The 27,197-nt window shown below is 50.3% G+C and overlaps 1 long non-coding RNA gene across 2 annotated transcripts in view; it reads right to left on the bottom strand.

The window, feature by feature from the left end:
• Window positions 1-488: 488 nt before the first annotated feature.
• The window catches only part of LOC134947924 (uncharacterized), a 37,590-nt gene continuing 10,881 nt past the window's right edge, over window positions 489-27,197 (bottom strand). The window contains exon 4 of one of the 2 annotated variants that reach the window (XR_010182861.1): window positions 489-795. This is a non-coding gene — a long non-coding RNA (uncharacterized LOC134947924). The remainder of the gene's footprint in view (window positions 796-27,197) is intronic. The other variant, XR_010182862.1, reaches the window with a different exon arrangement.

Here is a 27,197-nt window from a genome sequence, read left to right as displayed (position 1 = left end):
TCACCCCTCCGGTGGGCTCTGAGGCTCCTGGTGGTCTCCCCTCCATCTTTGCACTTGACAAGGGGCTGCTGGGAGGCTCCGGGCACTGCTGGGAGGTACGAGGGATGCCTCGGGGGGGGGGGGGGGGGGGGGAGACACTACAGTGGTGGGGTGGTCACGCACACTCATGCAGACACCACACTCACTCATACACACTCACACACACTACATGGGGTTACATAGGAAACAATTTGGACATAAGTAACACATTGAATAATGAGACCACTACATCAGGTGTGTGTGTAAATTGATGCAATATTGCTCTACACAGTGGTGAATTTCACACTTACTAATTGCACTTCAATGTATATACTAAAAATACCACAACATATTGCACATTAAAAAGCAGTGCTCGAAGCTGATCTGTGCAACAGATATGGATTTAAAATCATGTATACAGTTTTTATTGAAAAATAAAAAAAAGGAAAAAAAACAGGTTTCTGTGTAATACATTGTATACAGGTAAACTTACTGTGTAACACCGGCTTCTCTGGCTGGGACTCTGGACCCAGGGTCCGCATGTCCAATGTGGTGTCTAATGTGCATGACCAATAATATGCTTATGTGGTGTTGTCAGGGTCTTCACTGGCCAGCACTTGCGACGATGGCGGTCTCGCTTGACTGCGCTTTGGCGTTGCTGCCTGTTATGATGCTCTCATTGAGGACAAGGCAATAGGGTTCAACAGGGGGGTGGGGGGGTTTGAGTTTCCAAAAACAGCATTGCAGACAGAACGCAGGTGGATTCAGACAGAAAATCTGCAGGATTAGAAAGAAACACATTATCAGTCTTAGTAGCATTACCAGTCCAGTCTCAAGATAAATATGAGAATGTACAATGTAAACCAACAGACACTAAGTCATTAAGTGACAGTCAGGAAGTAGGGGGCCCGTGTGCAGTAGAGATGAGCGGGTTCGGTTCCTCGGAATCCGAACCCGCCCGAACTTCAGCTTTTTTCTCACGGGTCCGAGCGACTCGGATCCTCCCGCCTTGCTCGGTTAACCCGAGCGCGCCCGAACGTCATCATCCCGCTGTCGGATTCTCGCGAGACTCGGATTCTATATAAGGAGCCGCGCGTCGCCGCCATTTTCACACGTGCATTGAGATTGATAGGGAGAGGACGTGGCTGGCGTCCTCTCCGTTTATAGAGAAGCCCCCAATTGATAAAGCTAAATATTTATCTTATTTTAAAACCCTTTAAGAGGTCTAAGAACACTGTACGCTATTGACGTATGGAGTACCGTAAGGGTACGCACATTGCGTAGCAATCGCTTAGCCGTAGTCGAGATGCTCAAGCGTCACGTTCGCTCACGGCCAAGAGATCACAGGCAGGCACGCTATTGGCTGCCGACTAACGTAATGGTTCGCTATAGCGTAGCGGACGCTCGGGACCACGAGGAGATCACCAGCGGCGCTGACGCTCACAATCTTAAACCTTTATATGTAAACCATGAACAATGTATTATACAGGAAAACCTTAGTGTAGTGATAGAGTGTAGATGCAACACAGTGTAACCTTATTAACTTAAAACCGACGCTCTGAGAATACTTAACACTATAAGAAATACACAAATACCGGGCTTAGGGTCTAACGCCTTATATGAATTTTATACTTGAAAAAGAATAATACAATACAAGTCATACACTACAATATAACATAGACTAACTAACCAGATAACTACACAGGAAATACAATACAATACAATTACGTTTAAGGGAAAATGAGAGAGAAAGAGGAGGAGAGAGAGAGAGAGAGAGAGAGAGAGAGAGATATGGCTCACAATAACAATAAAGACAATATGATTGCGGAGAAAACTTACGCACAAGGGGAAACGATCGCATGCGCCTTTCTGAATATCCAGCTCCCGATTATCAGTGATGAGAACCGTTGAAGAGAGTGAGCTGGATCAGGTCGGCTTGTCTATTTATGCCCCACACACAATACAATTCAATGGTCCCTACAATCTCATTGTTCATTGGACACAGGAATTCGTCTTCGCATTATAACAAAAGGTCATAGGTTGATTCATACAGGTGGGCTGAGACCATTTCCAACTGCTCAGGTGGGTGGGAAACTAGGTTTCCCGCCGCATGGATAAGTAAGTGCAAATAATAGTAAAAGTACATAAACTTCTTATGTCCATAACTATTCGCACGAGCGATTAATCCGCTTCAAACCAACACAGAAATATTGCTAATTAAATACTCTTCCGATGGATACTAAACACCACTGTATGACCCATGTCTGACCCTTCGTATCAAACAAAGAGGGATCTCTTTGTCCATGAACATGCTATATTAACTAAACTTTCAGAATCTATCAAGGGGACCATGATCTACAAAATACATTATATAGTTAAAATATGTAACGATTGAGTCGCACGCTGGGCACACAGAAACTCTACCGTAAATGCGCATACCGTGCGCCTGCGGGTGCACGTAACAGCGGGTATGCGCACACACGGGAGAGCGCACGCATGCGCAGCGCGGACCTGTATGAGGTGCAAATATGGTAGTGTGCATCGTGTTATTTTTCTGACTTTGACAGAAGAGACTAGAGTAGAGAGAGACACAGTATTTAGTAATTTTGGGGAGCATTTTTAGGAGTACTACTACTTGCTGAAGTGTAGTGTGACTGTATATGTATATCTGACTTGTGGGGGAGACAGTGGGGAGCAGTTAGAGTCTGAGAGCAGGAGTACATATTTTAACGTACAGTGCACACTTTTGCTGCCAGAGTGCCAGCCACACTGCCATTGTGACCACACTGACCACCAGTATATTGTGATTGTCTGCTTAGGAGTACTACTTGCAAGTTGCTGATAGTGTGACCAGTGACCTGACCACCAGTTTAATTAATCACCACCAGTTTAATATATATATATAATTGTATATATATATATAATTGTATACCACCTACCCGTGTTTTTTTTCTTTTCTTTCTTCTTGATACATACTATAGTAGCTTACTGTAGCAGTCTGCGGTGCTGAGCTGACAGTGTCCATCAGGTCCGTCATCAGTCATTACATAATAAATATATATACCTGTCCGGCTGCAGTACTAGTGATATTATATATATATATATATATATATATTAATTTCATCTCATTATCATCCAGTCTATATTAGCAGAAGACACAGTACGGTAGTCCACGGCTGTAGCTACCTCTGTGTCGGCAGTCGCTCGTCCATCCATAATTGTATACCACCTACCCGTGTTTTTTTTTTTTTTTCTTTCTTCTTGATACATACTACTATAGTAGCTTACTGTAGCAGTCTGCGGTGCTGAGCTGACAGTGTCCAGCAGGTCCGTCATTACATAATAAATATATATACCTGTCCGGCTGCAGTACTAGTGATATTATATATATATATATATATTAATTTCATCTCATTATCATCCAGTCTATATTAGCAGCAGACACAGTACGGTAGTCCACGGCTGTAGCTACCTCTGTGTCGGCAGTCGCTCGTCCATCCATAATTGTATACCACCTACCCGTGGTTTTTTTTTTCTTTCTTCTTGATACATACTACTATAGTAGCTTACTGTAGCAGTCTGCGGTGCTGAGCTGACAGTGTCCAGCAGGTCCGTCATCAGTCATTACATAATAAATATATATACCTGTCCGGCTGCAGTACTAGTGATATTATATATATATATATATTAATTTCATCTCATTATCATCCAGTCTATATTAGCAGCAGACACAGTACGGTAGTCCACGGCTGTAGCTACCTCTGTGTCGGCAGTCGCTCGTCCATCCATAATTGTATACTAGTATCCATCCATCTCCATTGTTTACCTGAGGTGCCTTTTAGTTGTGCCTATTAAAATATGGAGAACAAAAATGTTGAGGTTCCAAAAATAGGGAAAGATCAAGATCCACTTCCACCTCGTGCTGAAGCTGCTGCCACTAGTCATGGCCGAGACGATGAAATGCCATCAACGTCGTCTGCCAAGGCCGATGCCCAATGTCTTAGTACAGAGCATGTAAAATCCAAAACACCAAATATCAGTAAAAAAAGGACTCCAAAATCTAAAATAAAATTGTCGGAGGAGAAGCGTAAACTTGCCAATATGCCATTTACCACACGGAGTGGCAAGGAACGGCTGAGGCCCTGGCCTATGTTCATGGCTAGTGGTTCAGCTTCACATGAGGATGGAAGCACTCAGCCTCTCGCTAGAAAACTGAAAAGACTCAAGCTGGCAAAAGCACCGCAAAGAACTGTGCGTTCTTCGAAATCCCAAATCCACAAGGAGAGTCCAATTGTGTCGGTTGCGATGCCTGACCTTCCCAACACTGGACGTGAAGAGCATGCGCCTTCCACCATTTGCACGCCCCCTGCAAGTGCTGGAAGGAGCACCCGCAGTCCAGTTCCTGATAGTCAGATTGAAGATGTCAGTGTTGAAGTACACCAGGATGAGGAGGATATGGGTGTTGCTGGCGCTGGGGAGGAAATTGACAAGGAGGATTCTGATGGTGAGGTGGTTTGTTTAAGTCAGGCACCCGGCGAGACACCTGTTGTCCGTGGGAGGAATATGGCCGTTGACATGCCTGGTGAAAATACCAAAAAAATCAGCTCTTCGGTGTGGAAGTATTTCAACAGAAATGCGGACAACATTTGTCAAGCCGTGTGTTGCCTTTGTCAAGCTGTAATAAGTAGGGGTAAGGACGTTAACCACCTCGGAACATCCTCCCTTATACGTCACCTGCAGCGCATTCATAATAAGTCAGTGACAAGTTCAAAAACTTTGGGCGACAGCGGAAGCAGTCCACTGACCAGTAAATCCCTTCCTCTTGTAACCAAGCTCACGCAAACCACCCCACCAACTCCCTCAGTGTCAATTTCCTCCTTCCCCAGGAATGCCAATAGTCCTGCAGGCCATGTCACTGGCAATTCTGACGAGTCCTCTCCTGCCTGGGATTCCTCTGATGCATCCTTGCGTGTAACGCCTACTGCTGCTGGCGCTGCTGTTGTTGCTGCTGGAAGTCGATGGTCATCCCAGAGGGGAAGTCGTAAGCCCACTTTTACTACTTCCACCAAGCAATTGACTGTCCAACAGTCCTTTGCGAGGAAGATGAAATATCACAGCAGTCATCCTGTTGCAAAGCGGATAACTGAGGCCTTGACAACTATGTTGGTGTTAGACGTGCGTCCGGTATCCGCCGTTAGTTCACAGGGAACTAGACAATTTCTTGAGGTAGTGTGCCCCCGTTACCAAATACCTTCTAGGTTCCACTTCTCTAGTCAGGCGATACCGAGAATGTACACGGACGTCAGAAAAAGACTCACCAGTGTCCTAAAAAATGCAGTTGTACCCAATGTCCACTTAACCACGGACATGTGGACAAGTGGAGCAGGGCAGGGTCAGGACTATATGACTGTGACAGCCCACTGGGTAGATGTATGGACTCCCGCCGCAAGAACAGCAGCGGCGGCACCAGTAGCAGCATCTCGCAAACGCCAACTCTTTCCTAGGCTGGCTACGCTTTGTATCACCGGTTTCCAGAATACGCACACAGCTGAAAACCTCTTACGGCAACTGAGGAAGATCATCGCGGAATGGCTTACCCCAATTGGACTCTCCTGTGGATTTGTGGCATCGGACAACGCCAGCAATATTGTGTGTGCATTAAATATGGGCAAATTCCAGCACGTCCCATGTTTTGCACATACCTTGAATTTGGTGGTGCAGAATTTTTAAAAAAACGACAGGGGCGTGCAAGAGATTCTGTCGGTGGCCAGAAGAATTGCGGGACACTTTCGGCGTACAGGCACCACGTACAGAAGACTGGAGCACCACCAAAAACGCCTGAACCTGCCCTGCCATCATCTGAAGCAAGAAGTGGTAACGAGGTGGAATTCAACCCTATATATGCTTCAGAGGTTGGAGGAGCAGCAAAAGGCCATTCAAGCCTATACAATTGAGCACAATATAGGAGGTGGAATGTACCTGTCTCAAGCGCAGTGGAGAATGATTTCAACGTTGTGCAAGGTTCTGCAACCTTTTGAACTTGCCACACGTGAAGTCAGTTCAGACACTGCCAGCCTGAGTCAGGTCATTCCCCTCATCAGGCTTTTGCAGAAGAAGCTGGAGGCATTGAAGGAGGAGCTAAAAGGGAGCGATTCCGCTAGGCATGTGGGACTTGTGGATGGAGCCCTTAATTCGCTTAACAAGGATTCACGGGTGGTCAATCTGTTGAAATCAGAGCACTACATTTTGGCCACCGTGCTCGATCCTAGATTTAAAACCTACGTTGTATCTCTCTTTCCGGCAGACACAAGTCTGCAGAGGTTCAAAGACCTGCTGGTGAGAAAATTGTCAAGTCAAGCGGAACGTGACCCGTCACCATCTCCTCCTTCACATTCTCCCGCAACTGGGGGTGCGAGGAAAAGGCTAAGAATTCCGAGCCCACCCGCTGGCGGTGATGCAGGGCAGTCTGGAGCGAGTGCTGACACCTGGTCCGGACTGAAGGACCGGCCAACGATTACGGACATGTCGTCTACTGTCACTGCATATGATTCTCTCCCCATTGAAAGAATGGTGGAGGATTATATGAGTGACCGCATCCAAGTAGGCACGTCAGACAGTCCGTACTTATACTGGCAGGAAAAAGAGGCAATTTGGAGGCCCTTGCACAAACTGGCTTTATTCTACCTAAGTTGCCCTCCCACAAGTGTGTACTCCGAAAGAGTGTTTAGTGCCGCCGCTCACCTTGTCAGCAATCGGCGTACGAGGTTACTTCCAGAAAATGTGGAGAAGATGATGTTCATTAAAATTAATTATAATCAATTCCTCCGTGGAGACATTGACCAGCAGCAATTGCCTCCACAAAGTACACAGGGAGCTGAGATGGTGGATTCCAGTGGGGACGAATTGATAATCTGTGAGGAGCGGGATGTACACGGTGATATATCGGAGGATGATGATGAGGTGGACATCTTGCCTCTGTAGAGCCAGTTTGTGCAAGGAGAGATTGCTTCTTTTTCGGTGGGGGTCCAAACCAACCCGTCATTTCAGTCACAGTCGTGTGGCAGACCCTGTCACTGAAATGATGGGTTGGTTAAAGTGTGCATGATGTCCTGTTTATACAACATAAGGGTGGGTGGGAGGGCCCAAGGACAATTCCATCTTGCACCTCTTTTTTCTTTCATTTTTATTTGCGTCATGTGCTGTTTGGGGAGTGTTTTTTGGAAGGTCCATCCTGCGTGACACTGCAGTGCCACTCCTAGATGGGCCAGGTGTTTGTGTCGGCCACTAGGGTCGCTTAGCTTACTCACACAGCTACCTCATTGCGCCTCTTTTTTTCTTCTTTGCGTCATGTGCTGTTTGGGGAGTGTTTTTTGGAAGGGCCATCCTGCGTGACACTGCAGTGCCACTCCTAGATGGGCCAGGTGTTTGTGTCGGCCACTAGGGTCGCTTAGCTTACTCACACAGCTACCTCATTGCGCCTCTTTTTTTCTTCTTTGCGTCATGTGCTGTTTGGGGAGTGTTTTTTGGAAGGGCCATCCTGCGTGACACTGCAGTGCCACTCCTAGATGGGCCAGGTGTTTGTGTCGGCCACTAGGGTCGCTTAGCTTACTCACACAGCTACCTCATTGCGCCTCTTTTTTTCTTCTTTGCGTCATGTGCTGTTTGGGGAGTGTTTTTTGGAAGGGCCATCCTGCGTGACACTGCAGTGCCACTCCTAGATGGGCCAGGTGTTTGTGTCGGCCACTAGGGTCGCTTAGCTTACTCACACAGCTACCTCATTGCGCCTCTTTTTTTCTTCTTTGCGTCATGTGCTGTTTGGGGAGTGTTTTTTGGAAGGGCCATCCTGCGTGACACTGCAGTGCCACTCCTAGATGGGCCAGGTGTTTGTGTCGGCCACTAGGGTCGCTTAGCTTACTCACACAGCTACCTCATTGCGCCTCTTTTTTTCTTCTTTGCGTCATGTGCTGTTTGGGGAGTGTTTTTTGGAAGGGCCATCCTGCGTGACACTGCAGTGCCACTCCTAGATGGGCCAGGTGTTTGTGTCGGCCACTAGGGTCGCTTAGCTTACTCACACAGCTACCTCATTGCGCCTCTTTTTTTCTTCTTTGCGTCATGTGCTGTTTGGGGAGTGTTTTTTGGAAGGGCCATCCTGCGTGACACTGCAGTGCCACTCCAAGATGGGCCAGGTGTTTGTGTCGGCCACTAGGGTCGCTTAGCTTAGTCATCCAGCGACCTCGGTGCAAATTTTAGGACTAAAAATAATATTGTGAGGTGTGAGGTATTCAGAATAGACTGAAAATGAGTGGAAATTATGGTTTTTGAGGTTAATAATACTTTGGGATCAAAATGACCCCCAAATTCTATGATTTAAGCTGTTTTTTAGTGTTTTTTGAAAAAACACCTGAATCCAAAACACACCCGAATCCGACAAAAAAAATTTGGTGAGGTTTTGCCAAAACGCGGTCGAACCCAAAACACGGCAGCGGAACTGAACCCAAAACCAAAACACAAAACCCGAAAAATTTCAAGTGCACATCTCTAGTGTGCAGTCTCTGTCCGGGCCCCCTCTTCTCCAGCAGAGCAGTAGACTTTGGGCACTAGGGTCACAGCATGGCATTTCCTCCCCCACATTAGAGGAGTGGCATGACATTTCCACCCCACCCACATTACAGCAGCAGCACAGCAGTCCCCACCACTTCCTTCATCAGAGCAGCGGAGCAGTATGGCATTCCCCGCTCCTGCCGCAGCATCAGAGCAGCAGCTGATGGAGGGCGGACAGATAGGCGGGTCGGGAAGAATGGGTGGGGGGGGGGGGAGCTTTGGATGTTCGGCGGACGATATCATTGTGTTTGTGGGGGGAGGGGGAGTCGCTGCTTCCTTCCATGTAGTAAAAAATACAGATTTGCACAGAAGTGTGCATGTGCAATACGTGCATCTTTTGTGCTGTACCCTAAAAAGAATGTATGATGGCTTATTGTTTTATAGAAATAATACTGTTAATGCCTAATATCGAATGTGTTTTATTGCTAACTTAAATTGAATAGAAATGCAATAAATGTTTCAAAACATGTGACAAAAGTGAATGTGACACATACCTCGAGTGCAGCAGCTGTATGTGCTGTCTCTGCCAACTGACTCACACAGTGGTGGAAGTTGTGAGTGGTGGTACCAGGTGCATAAATATAATGTGGGCCCCCCTGGTCCACCCCAACCCAAGTTCACAATATGCCACGGCAGTGGGTGACAGAGAGAGCGGGAGGGTGACAGTGTAAGGCAGGGGAGGCAGAGGGTGACAACAGGAGGCAAAGGGAGGCAGAGGGTGACAGCTGAATGCACTGGGAGGCAGGGGGTGACGGGGAGGCAGTGGGTGAAAGGGAGAGGCAGTGTATGACAGTGGTACAAGCACAATGGGCCTAATTCAGACCCGATCGCTGCTGTGCCTTTTTGCGCAGCGGGCGATTGGGTCTGAACTGCACATGGTATGCACCGTAATGTGCAGGCGCGTCGGTCTGCAGCAATGGGGAGCGTCGGGCAGCGACGGGATGGTGCGAGAAAAACGATCGCAAGGTGACTGACAGGAAGAAGCCGTTTGTGGGTGGCAACTGACTGTTTTTATGGAGTGTTCGGAGAAATGCAGGAGGGACCAGGCGTTTGAAGGGAGGGTTGCTGACATCAGCGCCGGGGGCGATCATTGCAGTGGATGAGTAAGTTCTGGGCTGTGCAGAGACTGCACAAACTTTTGTTTTTTGCAGCTCTCTGCACATGCGATCGCACCCCTGCACAGCGATTTTCCCCTCCGCCTGTAGGCGGCGATTACCTGATCGCAGGGATGCAAAAAACGCACCCTTGCAATCAGGTCTGAATTAGGCCCAATGTTCCTTACCTCCCAACTGTCCTGATTTTCGCGGGACTGTCTGGCTGTCCCACCCACGGGCCGCAGTGTCCCACGGTGGGGGGCGGCAGTTGGGAGGCTCCTCTCAGCGGTGAATAGACACTGTGCGCATGTGCATAGCGTCTATTCAATGACGACAAAAGGACTGGGGGCATGCCAGCAGCTCACGGAGCGCTGGTCATGCCCCCTTTAGTGACGGTAAATGGGGGCATGACTCGCGATAGCGGCACTGCCACGAGGCCGTGCCCCCTTTCATTTAAGTCACGCCCCCTTTTTCAGGCACGTGGGAGTCCCTCTTCTGGGTCCTACAATTTTGGTAGGTATGATGTTCTGTATGGTGTGGAGAACAGGAGGCATGTACCTTGGTGGAGTAGGGACACAGCAACCTCTGCTCTGTCTGTGACAGGAACCCCGCCCCTTGTGCTTTCCTCAGTTTGGCATTAGGTCAGGCAGACTCTGACAGTGCCAGTTACACCAGTTGTGGCTGCCTTTAATTCCCAGACAGCAGTGAATCAGAACAGATGTATAGGTGTCATGTATAGGAGGCAGAATGTGGCTGTGATCATTAGCGCGGATAGGTGGCAAGACTCTATCAGTTCAGCACACACTTGGTCAGTCCTGCCTCTCCCTAAGGTAACGAGCAGGTCCCTCAGGCACTGTGCCATTCATCTGGCATTGCTCAAAAAGGTCTACTAGGGGGTATTCGGGGGATAATACATTGATGGTCTGGGCCCTTATTACTCAGGAGCCCCCGGTGCAATGCACCTGCTGCACCAATGGAAGGTCTACCTCTGGACTCACATCTGAAGATGTTTTCCACTTTGTGTATGGATGTCACCGCACACCACATAGAAGTCTGCAGCTGGTAACTTAGCCATGTGACTGTACCGTATTCCGCTGTGATGTCCGCAGCTGAATGGTGATTAGAACTGAATCCCATCCCCTATGTGCGGTACATTTTTTCTTATCGTGATCACAAATTTAGAGTCTGGACCTACAGATAAGATGGCATCTGCACAGGGCACGTGATGGAAACAAGGAACAGATTGCTTTTGCTGTAGTGGGTGTTGTGTGTTTCCTGTGATCACATCAATATATCCAGAGTATATAAAGGACGAGCTAAGTTGTGATCACAACTCAATATCAGAGAGTCTGCTGACAGCACAGGTGAGAGGGTCTGAGGGACAGACTCATCTGATTCTTACCGCTGGTTTCTATGTAAGACCATATAATAATTGGTTACAGACTCTTAGTAATGTATGTCTCATATTGCAGATCTGGTCTGTCACTCACAGGATACAAGAACTGATACGGAAGGTATGTAGGGAAAAGCTTAATCGGCTATTTAAACTGTGTATAATTACAAACAAATGGTCTATGTACTAAGCCTTGTACGGAGATAAAGTGGACGGAGACAAAAAGAACCAGCCAATCAGCTCCTAACTGCAATGTTATAGGCTGTGTTTGATAAATGACAGGAGCTGATTGGCTGGTACTTTATCTCCATCCAATGCTTAGTAAATAGAGCCCCAAGTTTGAAAAATAATTCTTGCAATATTCTGCCCAGTGATCTCTTATCTGGGAAAATTGTGCGTCGTGGCGCTCCTCCACCAAGTGGTGTGTGTTGTACAAAATACCTCAGAAGGCCTCCATCATGTTTGCTGGAGCGGTCTGTGTCCAGACCACAGTCCCGTTGTCAAGACACACAGTTTTCCAAGAACCGATGGAACGGTTAGCAACATCGGAAAGATAAGCCTGTGATACACAAGTTCTATGGGAGCACATTTTAATTGCATACAAAAAAACTTGTTGTATACAGATGTGCCCAGATACACTTTGCCTCAATGAATGCGAATCGCGAGAGTTCAGGGAAGAGTGTACGCTTGCACCTGTGTCCCATATGCACTGAATGTGAAACCCATGGGAGCGAGGAGCGAGTGTACGCAGCCTGGTGTTTCATATTGGAGCATATGCCCTTGAGTACGCATTGCAGTAACAATGTCTCTGTAAATTTTTACGTATAAAAGCCTTTTTCTGATGGATCTACAGCACTGCTAGATCTTCTATCAAATATCTGGAAGAATTGCTGCATTTGAGATAAGCCTTTTACATTCATATCTAAGGTACGAGTCTATTTAGCTTTGATATATAACTTTATAGTCTGTGGTTACAGTAACACACTATGGCCACCAACACTGTTATGTCTTTCCAGGCGTACTATGTAATCAGTCACGGATATGCTACTGATGTATATACCTTGTTTGCGTAATCATATTTAGTGTGTTTATGGAGTATGGAAATATTTAATGTCAGCGGCATAGCGTCACCTCAGTCGTCCGGAGGCAAAGGTATAGGTTTCAGCTTCTCATCTACCCTCATCCTTCTGTTCTCTCTTCCTGTCGATTCCACTGTTGGTGTTGTTTACACTTTTAGGTGCAGTTGCCAGCATTTAGACGCCGCGGTAACGGCACTTCGCAGCTAATTGGATTGACCCCACAAAGTGAGGGGGGGACAGCAAGAGAGAGAAAGGGGGAGGGGTTAGCAAGCAGGAAAGACACTACCTGTTACAGACTACAGCACAGGTCTCTGATAGGGACGGGCACTTCACGGCATTAGGCCCCACCTACTTCCCCATCTTCATGGCAAGTATCCTTAGGAATTGCAAACTTACGGGGAATTTCCTCTAAATGATAACAGAGAGTCAGAAGCACATGCGGGCGGAGGAGGGGGTGTTTCTCAGTACCCAGAACCGCAACCTTAACAGAACATGACTGGAGCCCCATCCCCCAAAGCAGTGTGTATGGGGAGGGTGTAGAGCCAATATAATGCAGTTCTTTTAACTGTGTTATACTGGTTCTGCCCCCTCCCAATAGACCAGTGAATAAAGGTAGTACATCTTGAGGGGGTGGGGCCTAATGATGCAAAGTACCTGGTCATATCCCTCTTCAAGACCTGCTGCTTCATCTTTCCTCTAAAAAGAAGTATAATTGTGAATAGGGTGGCCAATCTCGGGATCATCGGGATCCCGGGATTTAGGCCAAAAATAGGTCGCAATTCAATCCCAGGACTGGCAGCTCCAATCCTGGGGATTGAGGGATCAGGTGGCCCTTTAATGCCGGGCAGCGTTGAGCATCTTAAGGATGCTGAACGCTGCCCGGCTCCCTGCGCAGCCGCAGTGTGACCTCTGAATACTGCATGGCTCCCTCCTCCCCCTGTGCAGCGTGACCTATAATTCTGAGGTCATGCTGCACAGTCACCAGCAGCCGTCACCCGCCGATACCGAGACCAATGGTACCCACCGCCTCCTCCTGCAGACAAAACAGCGCAGTCACCAGCCCATCACCCACTGCCGCTAAGATCGATGGTACCCGCCGACTCCTCCTTCAGACAACATAGCGCAGTCACCAAAAGCACGTCACCCACCGCCGCTGAGATCGATGGTACCCGCCGCCTCCTCCTGCAGACAACACAGCTCAGTCACCAGCAGCACGTCACCCGCCGCCACTGAGACTGATGGTACCTGCTGCCTCCTCCTGCAGACAACACATCTCAGTCACCAGCAGCACGTCACCCGCCGCCACTGAGACCGATGGTACCCGCTGCTTTCTCCTGCAGACAACACAGCACAGTCACTAGCAACCTGTCACCCGCTGCCACCGAGACCGATGGTACCCACCGCCTCCTCCTGCAGACAACACAGCACAGTCACCAGCAACCCGTCACCCGCCGCCACTGAGAACGATGGTACCCACCGCCTCCTCCTGCCAACAACACAGCACCCTCATGAAGTTTTTACACCCACCCGCCCTTGCAGTTTGGTAAGTTGATTTATGTCTGCGGGGTGGGTGGGGAGAAGTGGAGACACAGTTAAGAAAGCCAATCCCGGGTATCCCAGTATTGACCATTTTTCAATACCGATACCTGCAGACAATGGGCCAGTGAAAAAATTATGAATATGCTCTCTCTCTCTCTCTCTCTATATATATATATATATATATATATATTTATACTAGCTGGAGTTCCCGGCGTTGGCCCGGGATTTTAAGAATGTCTGTTTACCAAAATAAATGTAAATATTAAACACCCAGTATAAATAACATTGTAGATAGCTGAATACCCGTGCTTCGCTACGGGATGAGGATGGTAAATTAGAATGATAGTTCGTTAATTTATGTTGGTTGGAGATCTAGTATATAGGCATATCTTGCTTCCCTGACGCACTTTGTGTAGTGGCCGGACCCCTTTTTGTTCCCCCAAGGGACCCTGCTCTTCCCACTATACAACTCTCAGTCTGTGGCTTCCTGCTGCCTCCATTCCCCTCCTCACATCATGTCAGAGCCCCTGTGAAATTATTGATTTATTTACAGTTTCTTATATAGCATAGCACATTATGTATCCCCTGATATACTCTGTGCTGCTGGGGGACCGTGCTACTTCCACTATATAACTCTTAGTGTGTGGGTTTGTGCTACCTGCATTCCCCTCCTCACATCATGTCACTGGCCCTGTCACATGCAGCCCTGTCATGATATAGTCTGTGCTGCTGGCCCACCCCTGCACGCCTTTGAACATACGCAGGCCGGTAGATAACAGATCCAGAAATGCAGGGCAGTATAGAGGGCATACAGAAATGGGGTCCGGTAAAGAAAAGATAGAGAGGCGTAGGGGGGGAGAAAGGGAATGTACAGAAACGCTGTGCGATCGGTAAAGTATAGAGAGAGTCAGGGTGGTAGGGAGAGGATTAGGAGAGGCAAGGCGGTAGACAGAAAATACCGTTGCAAGAGGCTACGACCCGTTAACCCCTGCACGGGCTTCAGCTGTGCTATAATTGTTATTATATGGAGTATTACCTGCAAAAATTTTTATGCTAGTGGGTAAATATTGCAAGGGGGAAGGGCGTGCGATTGTCAAGGGGGCGTAGCCCTTTGTGAGGGCGTGAAGAGTGGCCGCAGGGCACAATGAATAACATAGTGTAGTATATACTGCTAGTGTATGCAGCGCAGCTTATACACACAGTGGTCACAGATATCAGAGCCGCATATACACACAATGGACACAGGTAGCAGCGCAGCTTATACACACAGTGGCCACAGGTAACGGAGCAGCGTATCCACACAGTGGCCAGAGGTAGGAGCGCAGCTCATACACACAATACCCACAGGTAGCAGAGCCGCTTATACACACAATACCCACAGGTAGCAGAGCCGCTTATACACACAATACCCACAGGTAGCAGAGCCGCGTATACACTCAGTGCCCACAGGTAGCATAGCCGCTTATACACACAGTGCCCACAGGTTGCAGAGACGTTTATACACAACGTGCCCACAGGTAGCAAAGCAGTTTATACACACAATGACCACAGGTAGCAGTGGTGCAGGTGGGGGAGGGGTGCCAGGGGTGGGGGGCGTGGGGGAGTGCAGATGGGGTCTGTAGATGCTGCTAGTGGTGGAAGGGCAGGTGCGGGGGGCTGTGGATGAAGGAGGGGGTCTGGAGGTGCTGTGCGTGGGGGTGGGGCGATGTAGTGGGGGTGTGGTTGGGTTATGGGTTCTAGAAGTGATGCGGGTGGAGGAGGGGTGGCTGCAGGGGAGCCGTGGATGGGGTCCGGAGGTGCTGTGGGTGGTGGTCCAGAGGTGCTGCGGGTGGGGTGGAGCATGTGGGGGTGTAGCGGGGGGGGGAAAGAGGTGGGTATGGGGGTGGGGGAGGTGCGGGGGTGCCGCGGGTGGGAAAGGGGCAGGGGGAGCTGCGGGTGTGGGTGCTACGGGTGGGGGAGGGGTGTGTGCCATGGGTGGGGGGCAGATGTGGTGGATGCTGTGGGTGTCGCAGGTGGGGGAGGGGCTGGTGGGGTGGAGGGTGTGAGGGTGTAGCGAGGTGGGTATGGGGGTGGGGGAGGTGCGGGGGTGCCGCGGGTGGGGGAGGGGCTGGAGTGCAGTGAGCAGGGGAGGGGTCGAGAGTGCAGCGGGTGGGGGAGGGGCATGTGCCGTGGATGGGGAGCAGATGTGGTGGATGCTGTGGGTGGGGGAGGGGCGAGTGGGGTGGAGTGTGTGGGGGGGGGAGAGGTGAGTATGGGGGTGGTGCGGGGGTGCCGCGGGTGGGGGATGGGTTGGTGGGGTGCTGCGGTTGTGGGTGCTATGGGTGGGCGAGGGGGCGGGAGTGCCATGGGTGGGGAAGGGGCATGTGCCTCAGGTGGGGGGCGGATGTGGGTGCCGTGGGTGGGTGGGGGGCTCGGGCGGGGGAGGTGCATGTGCCACGGGTGGGGGGCGGATGTGGTGGATGCTGCGGATAGGGTGGTGAGTGGGGGGGAGAGGTGGGTATGGGGGTGGGGGAGGGGCGGGTCGGGTGGAGGGTGTAGCGGGGGGGAGAGGTGGGTATGTGGATGGGGTGGGGGAGGTGCGGGGGTTTTGCGGGTTGTTGGTGCTACGGGTGGGGGAGGGGTCCGTAATGCCGCGGGTGGGGTGTGTGCCGTGGGTGAGGGATGGATGTGGTGGGTGCCGTGGCTGGGGGAGGGGTGGGGGGGCCGCGGGTGGGGGAGGGAGTGCGGCAGGTGGGGGAGGGGTGGGGGTGATGCAGGGGGGAGTGCCACGGGTGGATGTGATGGATGCTGCGGGTGGGAGGGGGGCGGGGGCGGAGTGGCGCGGGTGGGGGAGGGGCATGTGCTGCGGGTGGGGGGAGGATGTGGGGGATGCTGTGGGTGCCGCGGGTGGGGTGGAGGGTGCGGGGGGGAGAGGTGGGTATGGGGGTGGGGTGGGGGAGGTGCGGGGGTGCCGCGGGTGGAGGAGGGGTGGGTGTGGTTGAGGGTGCGGGGGTGTAGAAGGTGGGGGAGGTATGGGGATGCCGCGGGTGGGGGAGGTTTTTTTTGTAGGTTGCGGGTGCTACGGGTGGGGAAGGGGGCGGGAGTGCCGCGGGTGGGGGACGGATGTGGTGGGTGCTGTGGGTGCTGCGGGTGGGGGAGGGGGCGGGAGTGCCGCAGGTGGGGGAGTGGCGTGTGCCGCAGGTGGGGTGGATGCTGTAGGTGGCGCGGGTGGGAGGGTGCGGGGTGGCGCGGGGCGTGTGCCGCGGGTGGGTGGCGGATGTTGTGGATGCTGTGGGTGTCGCGGGTGGGAGGGGGGCGGGTGCGGCAGTCAGTGGTCGTCCACGGCATTCTCCTCCGGACTGTGCAGCAGCCGCAAGACTGAGGCGGTTACTGCGAGTCCCGCTTACAGTCATGCTGCAGTGTCCCGCCCCCTCACCCACCCATAGCACCCACACCCGCAGCACCCCCGACCCTCTCCCACCCGCACCACTGTCACCTTTTACATTGGTTCAGCATCCAGCAGGGCCGTAACTACGTGTGCGCCGCACTGGAGAGGAGAGAGCAGCGCCGGGCATCGGACAAGGAGGGAGGGGGACTGGAGCCGCAGCAGCGCTATTTCATTGGTAGTAAGCGCCGCTGCAGCTGTCCCCTCTCCTTCCGTATTGGCTGCCCGGCGCTGCTGTGGATGCTGGGATGCGGTTCCTTCATCCCAGCATCCACAGCAGCGCCGGGCAGCCAATACGGAAGGAGAGGGGACAGCTGCAGCGGCGCTTACTACCAATGAAATAGCGCTGCTGCGGCTCCAGTACCCCTCCCTCCTCCTCCTTGTCCGATGCCTGCACCGAGGGAGCTGCCAGCACGAGGAGCCTGTCAGCGGGGGATGGTAAGTATCTCTCTCTCTCTCTCTCTCTCTCTCAGGGGGACACCGTCTGCCATAATGTGTAAAAAGGGGGCCTGGCTGCCGCAATGTGTAAAAAGGGGGACTGGCTGCCGTAATGTGTAAAAAGGGGGACTGGCTGCCGTAATGTGTAAAAAGGGGGACTGGCTGCCGTAATGTGTAAAAAGGAGGACTGGCTGCCGTAATGTGTAAAAAGGGGGAGTGGCTGCCGTAATGTGTAAAAAGGGGGACTGGCTGCCGCAATGTGTAAAAAGGGGTACACCGTCTGCCGTAATATGTAAAAAGGGGGCCTGGCTGCCGCAATGTGTAAAAAGGGGAGTGGCTGCCGCACGTGTAAAAAGGGGGACGCTGGCTGCTGCAATATGTATAAAGGGGGAGACCGTCTGCCATAATGTGTACAAATGGGGACGCTGTCTGCTGTAATGTGTAAAAAGGGGACGCTGTCTGTTGTAATGTTAAAAAAGGGGACGCTGTCTGCTGTGATGTGTAAAAAAGGCGGACGCTGTCTGCCGTAATGTGTAAAAAAGGGGACGCTTTCTGCCGTAATGTGTAAAAAGGGGGACTGTCTGCTGTAATGTGTAAAAAGGGGGACGCTGTCTGCTGCAATGTATAAAAGGGGCTCTACCTGGTGTAGTGGCGCTACTGTGCAGCGTAATTTGAATAATGGAGACTACTGTGCACCGTAGTATGAATTGCTATTATTTTGTGGTCACGCCCCTTCCCCATAAAGCCATGCCCCTATATATTTTTCACGCGCCTGCGGCTCGCACTGCCCCTGTCTTACATGGGGGGGGGCGCCAATGTTGTTTCTTGCACACAGCTCTAAAATGCCTAGTTACGGCACTGGCATCCAGACATTACCCGCCGCGATATCACCCACTCTATCCATTACATTAGCCATCTCGGGGCTCTCAGGCTGGCAGCGCAGGGGCTGTGTTGCTGGGTCAGGTCCTCTGGGAATCTGGGTGCGGCTGTGGGGAGGAGGCTCCGGGACTCAGAGAGTATGCGGCACAGGGAGGGCTATGAAATCCTTACACTGTGCCGCTTTCATACACATCTATGCCGGTGGCCGCAGCAGCTTTTGTTCCACCTGCCCGCGGCTAGGGAGTGGGGATTGTTGATGCCGGAAGGGGCAGGCGAACTGGCATCAGAACATAGGACGCGGCAGTAAAAGGATTTTTTCCCCTTATCTACAGAGCAGAGACTTGCTGCAGATGCAGTGGCATACCCTCCAGCTGTACCTTTTTTCTATGGTCTGTACTGATTTTTGGCTCTCCAAACTTCCATTGAAAGCATAGGAAAAGGGGCGTGGCCCTTTACCCGTGGTCACGCCACTTTTCTAATTTGTACCGATTTTTATGTGTAAAATGTTGGAGGGTATGCAATTAGGCAGCTTGACAAGTAAATGTGTACAACTTGGAGTGCTGTCAGATGGCCTATCTTGAAAACAAGATGTGCCTTGGATGTGTTAGCGAACACAAATAGACATGTCCTGTATGGCTTAGTCCAATAAAGGACTCAGGGGGATATGTACTAAGCAGTGATAAAAGTGTAGAAGTGAGCCAGTGGAGAAGTTGCCCATGGCAACCAATCAGCTGCTCTGTATATTTTTAAAGTATGCAAATTATAAATGTTACGTCAATGCTGATTGGTTGCCATGGGCAACTTCTCCACTGGCTCACTTCTTCCCTTTTTTTCCACTGCTTAGTACATGTTCCCCTTAGGCACAGATTGGCCTCAAGACAGGTAACTTACGCTGAATGGGTCCAACACTGTCTCTAGGAGTAAAGAACCTTTAATGGCACCACTTTAATGGATATAGGGCCTAATTCAGTAAGGATAGTAAATTCTGCTTATTAGCAGAATTTACTATCCTTTGGAGCACATGCTGGGGGCCACCCATCGCTGGGCAAGGCCGCCCAGCATGCTAAACGGAGCCTCCCCCAGTTGAACAAGCAGAAATTGCAATCGCATGTGACGTCACGCAGCCGCCGTGATCACGCCTCTGTTTGGCTGCCTCCACACCCCATTTGCGCTGCTCTGCCACCCCGCAACGCTCCATCTCCTCCCTGGAAACGGAGCATTGCCCGCCTCCTCCCACCCCACGACTGCTTCTGCCTGATTGACAGGTAGAGGCGATCGCATTTTCTGCATTTCCCCCCCACAGAAAGTGCGGGCGCATGCTCAGGAAGGACGCTGCGCATGCGCCCGCATCTTTTTCTCAAAAATTCCTTTTGTATCGCACACTGCGATCCAACCTGAATTAGGCCCATAACACGTAGCAATGTCTCAGAATTGGCATACAATTCTGACAGAGGGCCTAATTCAGAGCTGATCGCAGCAGTAAATTTGTTAGCAGTTTGGAAAAACCAGGGGGTCATTCGAGTTGTTCGCTCGTTGCCGATTTTTGCTATGCTGCGATTTGTTGCTAATTGCGCATGCGCAAGGCACGCAGGGCACATGCGCTTAGTTATTTAACTAAAAACTTAGCAGTTTTGCTGTTGTCTGTGCGGCGCTTTTCAGTCGCACTGCTGATCGGTGAGTGATTGACAGGAAAGGGGCGTTTCTGGGTGGTAACTGAGCGTTTTCCGGGAGTGTGCTAAAAAACGCAGGTGTGTCACGGAAAACCGCGGGAGTGTCTGGAGAAACGGGGGAGTGGCTGGCCGAACGCAGGGCGTGTTTGTGACGTCAAACCAGGAACTAAACGGACTGAGCTGATCACAATCTGTGAGTAGGTCTGGAGCTACTCAGAAACTGCAAAGAATTATTTAGTAGCAATTCTGCTAATCTTTTGTTCGCAATTCTGCTAAACTAAGATACACTCCCAGAGGGCGGCGGCCTAGCGTGTGCAATGCTGCTAAAAGCAGCTAGCGAGCGAACAACTCGGAATGAGGGCCCATGTGCACTGCAGGGTGGGGGCAGATATAACATGCAGAGAGAGTAATGGTGCACATACACTTGTGAGATTATCGGTACTATCCTTCGATTTCGACCACATCTGTGAGAGAAATCGGGGGATTGTATGCACATTTAAGGTAACTTTTGACGCGATGCGTGGGAACGCTGGTTGAATATCGCGTCTCAAGATATTATGTGCTGCACATAATATTTCTCGCATCGCAGTGCGATCGCATGTGGTTTTAAACCCACATGAGATATATCGCACTGCGATGTGCGATGGGCACCCTCCAGAGGCCGCTCCCACTCGGCGGTGACGTGCCCATCAAGTGATTACCATGCGATCTATCGCATGATCACATGGTAACCACTTTGGCAGTTCAGGTGCGATTTGATTGCACCTGAACTGCCGGTGCGATGCCCCGCGATGTCGCGTCGAGGGGCATTGCACAAGTATATGGCCAGCATTAGATTTGGGTGGCTTATTTTGTTTCTGTGCAGGGTAAATACAGGCTGCTTTATTTTTACACTGCAATTTAGATTTCAGTTTGAACACACCCCACCCAAATCTAACTCTCTCTGCACATGTTACATCTGCCCCCCCTGCAGTGCACATAGGGGGTCATTCCGACCCGATCGCTCGCTGTAGTTTGTCGCAGCACAGCGATTGGGTCGGAACTGCGCATGCGCCGGCACCGCAGTGCGCCGGCGCATGGCAGTCGTCGTTGCCTAGCGATCGCCTCTGAGACAGAGGCGGACGCTGGGCGGGAGGAGGCTGGATGGCGGCGTTAAGCCGCCGTTTAGGGGGAGCGGTCCGGCCAATGCAGGCGTGGCCGGAACGTTGGGGGGGTGGGCCACGGCAGCTGCATGACGTCTCAAGCAGCCGCTGCGGCCAGTGGCAGCGACGAACGACTCCCGGCCAGCCGGTCCTGGTTGTAAAAATACGGGGGGGGAAATGACAGGGGATCCCCCATATTTTTAGAACCAGCACCGGGCTCTGCATCCGGTCCGGGTGCCAAAAATACGGGGGACAAAAGACGTAGGGGCCCCCCGTATTTTTGGAACCAGCACTGGGCTCCACTAGCTGGGGAGATAATGCCACAGCCGGGGGACACTTTTATATCGGTCCCTGCGGCCGTGGCATTAAAACCCCAACTAGTCACCACTGGCCGGGGTACCCTGGAGGAGTGGGGACCCCTTCAATCAAGGGGTCCCCCCCTCCAGCCACCCAAGGGCCAGGGGTGAAGCCTGAGGCTGTCCCCCCCATCCAAGGGGGTCAGCCCCCCATCCACAGCCCTTGGATGGGGGGGACAGCCTCGGGCTTCACCCCTGGCCCTTGGGTGGCTGGAGGGGGGGACCCCTTGATTGAAGGGGTTCCCACTCCTCCAGGGTACCCTGGCCAGAGGTGACTAGTTGGGGTTTTAATGCCACGGCCGCAGGGACCGATATAACAGTGTCCCCAGGCTGTGGCATTATCTCCCCAGCTAGTGGAGCCCGGTGCTGGTTCCAAAAATAACGGGGACCCCTGTGTCTTTTGTCCCCCATATTTTTGGCACCAGGACCGGACGCAGAGCCCGGTGCTGGTTCTAAAAATACGGGGGATCCCCTGTAATTCCCCCCCCCCCGTATTTTTACAACCAGGACCGGCTCAAAGAGCCCGAGGCTGGTTATGCTTAGGAGGGGGGACCCCACGCATTTTTTTTTCAGGTTTTTAACCCATTCCATAAAAAAAAAAATATATATATTTTAAAAAGTTAGTTTAAGATTTTTTAACTACAAAATGTAGATCTGGCACATCATACCACAATGCAAATACTCAGCACAACATAACACCTTGCCCCCACTAAAACGTGTCACAGTGCACATTATATGAGAACAATATATGAAAACAGTTGATAATTCGAAACAAAGTTAAACAGTAGATAAAAAGTTGCATAAAATGGATAGATAAAAGGTAATAATAATAGTAAGGTGAACCAGGGGATATAGTAAATAAATAATGTCAAAGTAGTTAATATCATTTTTTATTATAAAAATGGTGCAATCTCATAATAATCGTTTAGGCCACATGGAGTTAATGTATTCAATTGGTAAATCCAGTACATTTTCCTCTTAGCTAATGTGTAATCACGGTCAACTCCTCTATCACCTAAGGTCACATGCTCTATTGCCTTAAAGGTAAGGTGATCCGCATTGGCGCATTCCCTCCATGAAATTTATTGAAATGACGTGGTACTGAGTGGTTCTCCATTTTGTTCTTTATGTCTCTCACATGTTCCTGGATCTTGAAGCGCATTGGCCTTTTCGTCTTTCCAATGTATTTATATCCACAGGTGCACTCTAATAAATAAACCACATATGTAGTGGAGCAATTAATAGTGTCTTTCATTTGATAAGGTACAGATGAATCTTGATTCCAGAACTGTTTTGTTTCTTTATTCGCATATTTACAAATACAGCAGTGGGGTATATTTACTAAAATTCGTATTTTTCCGAATGAGGTTAAAGTTCAATCACGAATGACATCGAAAGTGTAAAATTGCAACTTTTTGAATTTATTACGACTAATTTACTAAGCTGTCGTATTCTGCATTTTCGTATTTACCGATGTTGATGTCATTCGTATTTTTTGGCAGTGTTTTACGTGAGTGAATTGTAAAACACTGCCGACTTTAACACAATGAATCTCGGCCGGATCTGTGAGATCCGTTCTGGGCTTCATTGTGCACCTTTCGTAAAAAATAAAACATTGTTAAAATTTAAAAAAAAAAAAAAAATGCGTGGGGTCCCCCCTCCTAAGCAAAACCAGCCTCGGGCTCTTTGAGCCGGTCCTGGTTGAAAAAATATGGGTAAAAAAATTGACCGGGGTTCCCCCATATTTAATCAACCAGCACCGGGCTCTGAGCCTGGTCCCAAAAATACGGGGGACAAAAAGCGTAGGGGTCCCCCGTATTTCTGAAACCAGCACCGGGCTCCACTAGCCAGATACATAATGCCACAGCCGGGGGACACTTTTATATTGGTCCCTGCGGCCCTGGCATTACATACCCAACTAGTCACCCCTGGCCAGGGTACCCTGGAGGAGTGGGGGCCCCTTCAATCAAGGGGTCCCCCCCCTCCAGCCACCCAAGGGCCAGGGGTGAAGCCCGAGGCTGTCCCCCCCATCCAAGGGCGGCGGATGGGGGGCTGATAGCCTTTTTGACAAAATTTTAATATTGTTTTTAGTAGCAGTACTACAAGTCCCAGCAAGCCTCCCCCGCAAGCTAGTACTTGGAGAACCACAAGTACCAGCATGCGGTGGAAAACCGGGCCCGCTGGTACCTGTAGTACTACTACTAAAAAAATACCCCAATAAAAACAGAAGACACACACCTTGAAAGTAAAAGTTTAATTCATACATCCACACCTCCAAACATACATACTTACCTATGTTCACACGAGGGTCGGTCCTCTTCTCCATGTAGAATCCATGGGGTACCTGTTGGAAAAATTATACTCACATAATCCAGTGTAGATCGGTCCTCTTCTGTTCTATTTGTAATCCACGTACTTTGCAAAATAAAAAAACGGACACCCGACCACGCACTGAAAGGGGCCCCATGTTTTCACATGGGACCCCTTTCCCCGACTACCAGGAACCCCCCCTGACTTCTGTCTAAGAGGGTTCCTTCAGCCAATCAGGGAGCGCCACGTCGTGGCACCCTCCTGATTGGCTGTGTGCTCCTGTAGTGTATGTCAGGCAGCACACGGCAGTGATACAATGTAGCGCCTATGCGCTCCATTGTAACCAATGGTGGGAACTTTGTGGTCAGCGGTTGACCGAAAGTAACCTCACCGCTGACCACAAAGTTCCCACTATTGGTTACAATGGAGCGCATAGGCGCTACATTGTATCACTGCCGTGTGCTGCCTGACATACACTACAGGAGCACACAGCCAATCAGGAGGGTGCCACGACGTGGCGCTCCCTGATTGGCTGAAGGAACCCTCTTAGACAGAAGTCAGGGGGGGTTCCTGGCAGTCGGGGAAAGGGGTCCCATGTGAAAACATGGGGCCCCTTTCAGTGCGTGGTCGGGTGTCCGTTTTTTTATTTTGCAAAGTACGTGGATTACAAATAGAACAGAAGAGGACCGATCTACACTGGATTATGTGAGTATAATTTTTCCAACAGGTACCCCATGGATTCTACATGGAGAAGAGGACCGACCCTCGTGTGAACATAGGTAAGTATGTATGTTTGGAGGTGTGGATGTATGAATTAAACTTTTACTTTCAAGGTGTGTGTCTTCTGTTTTTATTGGGGTATTTTTTTAGTAGTAGTACTACAGGTACCAGCGGGCCCGGTTTTCCACCGCATGCTGGTACTTATGGTTCTCCAAGTACCAGCTTGCGGGGGAGGCTTGCTGGGACTTGTAGTACTGCTACTAAAAACAATATTCAAATTTTGTAAAAAAGGCTATCAGCCCCCCATCCGCCGCCCTTGGATGGGGGGGACAGCCTCGGGCTTCACCCCTGGCCCTTCGGTGGCTGGAGGGGGGGGACCCCTTGATTGAAGGGGCCTCCACTCCTCCAGGGTACCCCGGCCAGGGGTGACTAGTTGGGTATGTAATGCCAGGGCCGCAGGGACCAATATAAAAGTGTCCCCCGGCTGTGGCATTATGTATCTGGCTAGTGGAGCCCGGTGCTGGTTTCAGAAATACGGGGGACCCCTACGCTTTTTGTCCCCCGTATTTTTGGAACCAGGACCAGGCGCAGAGCCCGGTGATGGTTAATTAAATATGGGGGATCCCCGGTCAATTTTTCCCCCATATTTTTTCAACCAGGACCGGCTCAATGAGCCCGGGGCTGGTTTTGCTTAGGAGGGGGGACCTACGCATTTTTTTTTTGGCAAATTTAACACTTTCCCACCCCTTCCCACTGATAAACATGCACGAATCTCATGGATCCGTGCATGCCTATCAGAACACGGTAAAAAAAAGCAGGTCTGTTTTATTTTAGCACTTTTTCACGATTGGTATTTTTTCACGGCAGTGTTTGGCTATTGTCAGCAGTGTTTGTGAATTACACTTTTTAGTAAATTACCGAGTTCTACCAAATTACAGGCGTATTTGACCGATGGTGTATTCATTCGTATTTTTTTTCTTGGACTTCCAAAAAAATACGAATGCCCTCATCACTGCCGTGATTTGAGTTTAGTTAATTCCCGAGATAACACTTTGAAGAAAAAACACCATCACGGTCAAAATCGGGACCTTAGTAAATATACCCCAGTAGTGACTGGTAAAATCCTTTAATTTCCATCCAGGTATCTTTTTTCCCCCCGAAGACAGTGGTTTTATCATAGTAGGTGCTAAAATCTCTTCAAATTCCTCGCCCTCCTATGAATTGCTCCGCTACATATGTGGTTTATTTATTAGACCTAAAACAACTCTTTCTGGCGTATAGAGACCTGACCTCAGACTAATTATCATTGGCTGCTGCTTCCTCTCGCCCTTTCTGGTGGAGCTGCCATGCAGAAAGGGGGAGGCGCTGAGGAACAGGGCCAGGGATGGACATAGTTTACACAGGCACAGGAGTGTGTGAGTGCCCCCCCCCCCCCTCCCCCGCCCCATTCCTGTGTTCTAGTTGCCAGGGGGAGAGGGAGGGTTAGTTTCTTAGGAGTCCACATTGGTGGTACTAAGGAGTGAGGGACCTGCAGTGAGGGTTCTGTCTGTGACCCGACAGCAGGTAGCCTTTTAGGGTCCTGTCCTCATCTGGTGGAGCTGTGGGAAGGGGGAGGCGCTGGGGAACAGACCTGGGGGCAGACAGCGCTTACACAGGCACAGGAGTGTGTGGGCAGCCATGGACCAGTACTCGGAAAATGTAAGGGGGCAGCTGGAGAGTTCATGGTCACCGCCCCTGCCTCATTCATTAGTTCTCTAGTTGTCGGGGAGGGGGGAGTTTCCTAGGAGTCCACATTGGTGGTGCTGGGGAGCGGGTACCTACATCGAGGGTTCTTGGACCTGGCAGAAGGGCTGAGAGGAAGGAGGAGAGGCAGAGTACTTATCTCTGCGACCTCTTAGAATCTGCACCCAGGGCGCATGTCCCCTTAGCCCCCCCTAGTTGCGGCCATGTATACAAGAAATAATGATTTTACATGAAAAAAATTGTGTTAGTAGTGTTTCTGTCCTTCTCCCATGTCACTCTGAGCAATATAGAATCCGTAAGCTGGTGCTGTCTGTTTTTGCCTAGTCCTATTTTATTACTATTGAGTTCCTAATTGTACAGCACAATGGGGCCTGATTCCGGTTTGTTAGCAAAGCAAAAAAGCATGCAAAAGAGTTAAGGTGCATACACACATGCCGAGAAAATTAGCGACGTCACTCATTTTCACCCTTCCTGAGTGTCAGTTTCTCGGCAAGTGTGTATGCTGCTGCCGCCGGCTCACAATGTTCTAGTTACGCCCCTGCCTGCACAGAAACAATATAACATCCCCAAATCTAACTCTCTCTGCACATATTACATCTGCCCCACCTGCAGTGCAGAATGGTTTTGCCTAGTTGTGCACTTTTTTGCTTTGCTAACAAACCTGAGTCAGGCCAAGTGTTGTGTATTGGAACAATATAAGTAAATCATAAAAATAATATTGACAGTTAACATTGGAAACAATGTAACTTTGCAGTAGTTCTGATTTTGCTGAATATAGATGGCGCTTCCAT

This window comes from Pseudophryne corroboree, chromosome 8, assembly GCF_028390025.1.
Source record: "Pseudophryne corroboree isolate aPseCor3 chromosome 8, aPseCor3.hap2, whole genome shotgun sequence".
Taxonomy (NCBI): domain Eukaryota; kingdom Metazoa; phylum Chordata; class Amphibia; order Anura; family Myobatrachidae; genus Pseudophryne; species Pseudophryne corroboree.
Note: the sequence above shows the minus strand (reverse complement) of the source record. Positions and strands in the feature narration are given on the sequence as shown.